Source organism: Silene latifolia, chromosome Y (assembly GCF_048544455.1).
Source record: "Silene latifolia isolate original U9 population chromosome Y, ASM4854445v1, whole genome shotgun sequence".
In the NCBI taxonomy this organism is placed as follows: Eukaryota; Viridiplantae; Streptophyta; class Magnoliopsida; order Caryophyllales; family Caryophyllaceae; genus Silene; species Silene latifolia.
In genome coordinates, this window is record NC_133538.1 from 270,119,344 (window position 1) to 270,125,761 (window position 6,418).

The 6,418-nt window shown below is 39.1% G+C and overlaps 1 non-coding gene across 1 annotated transcript; it reads right to left on the bottom strand.

The window, feature by feature from the left end:
* Window positions 1-1,174: 1,174 nt before the first annotated feature.
* On the bottom strand, window positions 1,175-1,281 carry LOC141635689 (small nucleolar RNA R71). The gene has a single exon (XR_012540359.1). It is a non-coding gene; the product is annotated as a small nucleolar RNA R71 (small nucleolar RNA).
* Between the last annotated feature and the right edge of the window lie 5,137 nt (window positions 1,282-6,418).

The following is a 6,418-nucleotide window of genomic DNA, read 5'->3' on the forward strand; positions in this document are numbered from 1 at the left end:
TACGTGCATAAATTAGGCTAAAAAGACTATATAAAATGCATGTATCATTTTTATCTCTCTAATTTTTCATAAGATGTAGAGAGAATTTTTTATAATTTCTTACACTAGAAATTATGTTCTGAAGAAGTGAATAATTAGAGGAAAAACAATTGGCATTTTAGACCTCCAAAAACCGGTTTACATAGGGAGAGTAGAGCCAATGCATGAGCTTGTTATTCTACCCAAGAAAGAATAGGTATGCATGGCTATATTAGGTTGCAATCATCATGCTTTCCACTTAAACATAATTAACATAATTTAAACCTAATACTCCCTCCTTTTTTCGGCACTTACATAAAATGGGAGGTCCATTTTATATTTTGTCATTTGTCAATTGTCACATGTCACTAGTCATGTGAAATTGTCATGTATTTTTTACATATTAAAAATCAACGTATTAATAAACATACGTCATGTACAAAATCGACTTAGTAATTCATAATTACTTGTACCAAAATGGTTTATCAATTATAAATCACAACGTCTTGTATTTATAATAAATTATTCATTCAGTTTCAATTGTTTCGTAAACAATAATTTTATCTAAGTAATAAACCAATTTAATTACTTAGACCGTATCTTATTTAATCGAATTACAATAAGATACGTCAATAATACTCACAAAATCGTCCGTCAATTTTAAGCAATTTAATTAACCCGTATCGACATACGCTCAATTAAATAATCAATTAAGAGTGTCACCCTTTAGGTATGACCTAAGGGGATCAACTGATCACCACCGTCGCACGACAGTAATGTCAAACTCTAGTCAGCCAATCATTACCGATATGTGTGGACCAGTTGACTGTAAAATATTACATCCCACATGTATTCTTAAAATGAGATTTAAACATGTGATCATAATGATCGACAGTTGTGATCGCATTATTGTCGGAGGACACATATTCCAACAGACCCTCGCTCACATATGGAGACATTTTGTGACTATTGTGATGCGATTTTCCAAACCGGAGTTACTCAAGACCAAATCCGATGGGTCTTATTTCCTTTTTCTTTGATTGGTACCGCGAAACAATGTTTGAAAAGCCTAGACAAGGCTACTCTTGGTATTGATTCTTGAAAGAAATTGGCACCTGCTTTCTACAAGAAATTATATCCTCCGGAAAAGACTAACATGTTGAGAACCCAAATCACCGGGTTCAAACAAAGGGGTGAGGAATCTTTGTATGAATCATGGGAGAGATTCAAGGACACTTGTCGTTCTTGTCCACACCATGGACTTAGCGAGTGGTTCCAAGTACAACAATTTTGGAATGGTCTATATGAAGACTCTCGAAACATTCTCAATATGGGATCCAATGGTATGTTCACCGAAGTTGATGACAATCAAACATGGAACTAAATTGAAGAAATGGTGGTCCATAACTCGCAATATAGTAGACCGAGGAAGGCTACTAGAGGAGGAAAGCATGAGGTGGATTCCATTACTCAATTGGGTGCTCAACTAAGTGCTCACATTGACACCATTAATTTGAAGTTTGGGAAGGCCATGGTTAAACTTGAAGAGGCCTCCAAATCACCCAAGCAACATGTTAATGCTATGGTGGCATCATCATCAATTCCAAGTGGAGTATGTGAGAGTTGTGAAACTTTGGGACATGACCAAAGTGAATGTAGGGGAACAAGAGAATTCTTTCCAAGCATACAAGAGTGGCACCCCTTATTCCAACTATTACAATGAGAATACCAAATTCCATCCCAATCTTTCATACAAAAGCCAAAATGTTCAAAATTCTCAACCAACATACACCCCACCTCTAATGAGAAACCAAGCTCAAAGACCCTTTTACCAAAGCCAGGGTTATCAAAATCAACCCCCTTACAATCAATCCAATGACCAACGCTTTAATGTTCAAAAAGTGGTCCTCCAAATGCAAAAGAACCAACAAGGATTTTTCACTCAAATGCAAAAAGATAGCCAGGAAAAAGATATCACCATCAACAACATACTAGCTCACACAAAGATGTTGGAGACACAAATGTCTTAATTAGCATCTTCTAGCTCGCAAAGACAAAAGGGGCGATTACCACCTCAAAGTAATCCCCCAAGATATGAATCGGTGAGTGACATCCATTTGAGTAGTGGTACAAGGTATGAAGGGCCGAAGAGGCCCATTGATGAAGACATTGTAGAGGCTAGTGACAAGGAAAGAGTTGTGGAAAACTCTAAGGAAGAAGAACCCATTGAAGAAGTTTCAAAGAAGAAGAATGAAGAGAAAGCTAAGGAGAAAGAGCCTATTGTGATTAGACTTCCATTTCCAAGTCGTCAAGCTAAGCCTAAGTTTGATGAACAACTTGGAAAGTTTATGGAGATTATGAAGAACTTGGAAGTCTCAATTTCATTCACGAAATTAATCAATCATGTTCCGGCCTATGCAAAATACATGAAAAATATTCTTACAAAGAAGAAATCCATCCGGAAGTTAGCGATTATTGCATTCACTAAAGTGAGTAGTGCTATCCTACAAGGAAGTTCACCTCCAAAACTCAAAGATCCGGGAAGTTTCACTATTCCATGCACCATTGGCGACACTACAATCAACAAAGCTTTATGTGACCTTGGGGCAAGTGTGAGTGTCATGCCATACTCGGTGTGAAAAAGGCTAGGAATGGGAGAACTCAAGTGCACTAATATCACACTACAAATGGCGGATAGATCAATGAAGACACCTTCAGGGGTATGGGAGGATGTGCCGGTAAGAATTGGCAAGTTCTTCATCCCGGTGGACTTGGTTATTGTTGACATGGAGGAAGACTCCAATATTCCTATCATTTTAGGAATACCCTTCTTACACACCGTGGGAGCAGTGATTGATGTGAAACATGGAGAGCTCACACTTGAAGTGGGAGATGAAATAATCACTTTTAACCTTGACAAGACAATGAGAGCTCCCCGCTTACATGAGCCATGTTTCATGATCGATCATTATAGCCGAGAAAGTGATAGGAAGAAGTTGGCATCTCAATGCAATGATCAAACTATGGGTAAAGAATCACCACCCATATGGAAGAAGAAAGAGGATAATCTTCAAGATGCCCCGTCTAAAGAGCAAGAAAATTGCAACAATAAGAGCTTGAATAGCTCACCACCACTCATGACAAGTAATGAAGAAGGCCTCATTGTCCATGATAACAAGAAAGAGAAGTTGTTTCCATCAACTCATGATACTATAAGGAAGCAAGCTATTGAAGTATGTGGTCTATGGGATGACGAATTCGATGGGTTAGTCAATCCCTACATTGGCAATGCTATAGACCAAGGCTTTGGTGACCATCTTGAGTCAAGTCACCACCATGAAAAATACAATCTGCAAAGGTCTATTGAAGATCTTTATAATGACAATAACCAAGCCTTCGACTACTTCTACAAGGTGTTGAGCAACATCAACACCACCTTGGCTATGCCCCCTTGACATCTTATCTCAAGAGTGAGAGTTTGGTTGAGTCCTCCCTAAACCACCATTTGTAAATATTCTAACCCCTTAACTCGCATTTTTATTCTTGTATTGCATTTTTGTCAAATCTTGGATTTACATTTGTACATTTTGATCAAGATTATCATTTTGAGAGAAAGTGGGGGAGGGACTTAAATGTTTCTTAATTTGTAGTGTTTTGACTTAGTGTGGGGATAGCAATTGCCTAGGCTATCCAAGCCTTCGTAGTCCACCCATAATGAAGACCAAGGGAATGAAGAAGAAATGACTTGGGATATGAAAATACCCACAGGTGGAACTGAACCCGTGACGTACATGAATAATACGAGCGTCCCAGGGGAAGCCGCTCGTCTTGGATGAAATACGAGCGTCCTGACAGTAAGATGCTCGTCTTGGCAGAGCTGGAAAGGAAATTTTTATACTGGGTACGAATCCGAGCGTCTCCTCAAGAATTCGCTCGTCTCAGTCCAAAGACGCTCGTCTCAGTGAGAATCCGCTCTTCCTGGTTATATCAAAATTTGGGATTTCACTCTGACTATGAATCCGAGCGTCCCCAGAACAATCCGCTCGTCTCAAGCCAGAATCCGCTCGTCTCCTCCTGAAGACGCTCGTCTCAACACGGGTTTCATTTTCTAATGCTGACTGAACTACAATCCAAGCATCTCGTGCCTAAGCCGCTCGTCTCCTACTACTGAATTGCAAAAAAAAAAAAACACGGGATTTTAAACCCCCTTCCCCATTTAATTTCATTCTTTTAAAACACAAACACACATTCAAAACCCTCAAAACCCTCAGTCCCTCCATCCATAAAACTCAATTTCCTCAACTAAATTCACCAAAATCAAACCCAAACTCCCTTAAACATTAATCAAATCACTCCTTTATCAACAAAAAGCCATTCAAACATCAAAATCCTCAAAGATTGAATCGATTTTTTAGGGTTATAATCAAATTTCGAAAATCCTAAATCGATTTGGGATTCATTGAAGCTTGAGGATACTAGAAAAATTTAAGCAAATCATTGATTGTTGATACATACAAGGAGAAGAACAATGACTAGGACTAAAGGTGGAAACAAGGCACCTACAAAATCAAATCTTTTAAAGAGGCAATAAGCTCTTCAAGCTTCCAAAGCTTTGGTGGTTCAACAAGCAAGAGTGTAAATCCAAGAAACTCCTCTTCCTATGGTTGAAGCTACTACTCCTATCCCGGTTATTGAGAAATTACATGAATAGCCGGAGGTAACTTTCACATCCGATTCTCATAGAAAAGCTTTTATGTCTCTTGCTAAGAAATCGATTTTGCCCACCAAGTTTATTTGCCAAGATCCTTTGACCAAATTGGGTGTCCTTGAAAGAACCAAGAACTTCTTTGAGTCTATGGGGTTACTTACATTGTTTGATATGCAAGAATTGACTTACCCCTCTCTCACCTTGGAATTTATAAGTTCATTAAAAGTCACAAAGGTCGACACTCGAAGGAATATTTAATTCCGCCTTAAGAATGTGGATAGAAATATGTCCTTTAATGAGTTTGGAAAGGTGTTCGGTCTTGATAATGACTCAATTTATGTGAAGAAACCTTCAAAATATGATCCCGCCCCTTTGTGGAAAGCCATCACCGGAAGAAAATTCGAATCATACCATGAGTATCGTGCCCTTTATGTTCACCATCCGAGCATAAGGGCGTGGCGCAAGGTTGTGGGAAATACTCTTATTGCTAGGAAGGGGACTAATCATTTCACCGAACTTGATTTCATCTATCTTGAGTCAGCCTTGAATGTCGATAAGAAGTTCACCAAGAAATACAATATTCTTCAATTCTTAATCGAAAGGTGGCTTACGATCGACCATGTTATGGAAGGTGCGGCCTTTATAGTAAATGGGGGATTGGTAACATGGTTGGCAAGGCACTTTAACCGGGATTTCAACAAAGATGGGACTTACAAGCCGGTTAAGGGAGGCCACCTGATTGATCTAGCCACTATGGTTCACAAATTCCATTGGGTCAAGAATGAAAACCTTGAAAACAAATTTGAGTGGCTTACAAAAGATGCCAAGTCCTTCATTCTACCAAACAAGATTTGCCGACTCAATGTCCGAAGCACAAACTATCTTCTTTCACTCTCCAGTGAAGCCGAGATGATCATACAACAACAAAGGGAATTAAATGCTGAATCCTCCTCCTCCGCTATTATGACTCCACCCTACTTGTTCACATACCAAGAATTCCGGCCCGAAGGTGTTACGGCAGGTAACGATTACTTGACTCAATTAATGCAACACATGCATAAGCAAGCTTATGAAGACCGAGTCAATGTCTATAGAGCTCAATATCTGCCCCTCTTACACCTAGCTAGGCAAGGACTTCTTGACCCATCATGTCCTTTTCCTAGTTGGGCGGATAGGGAAGTGTTCTTTCCTAATGCTACTAGGGATGGTAGCATGGGTGGTGAGGAGATTGTTTTTTAGAGTGAAGAAGTTGAAGAAGTTGAAGAAGAAGACGAAAATAAGGAAGAAGAGGATCAAAGTTCAAGTGATGATGGTGAAGCCTTCGGGTCTATAAAGGTAGATGATGATGATACTAGTGAGGAAGTTGATGATGATGATGACAATGGAAGTGATGTCGCCATGGGCGACAATTGAGGATTAGCAACCTTTTTTGAGGATGCCACAATGCATTGTGAGTTTCCTACACCTCCTTTAACTTTGTTCATTTCTCTTGTTTTTAATTTTTTATCTTAATCATTTGTTTGAGTCCTAACAACACTCAAAGGACTCCGACCTCGGTCCCATTGAGGTGTCTTTTATTGTTCCCACCATGTAAAATCTAAAATGACAAAATTAGTTTCATGCATAGCATGCTTTTGCATGAACTTTCCCATTTTTGACATTAACAATAGTGTCTCATTTGGTTTGGGGAAG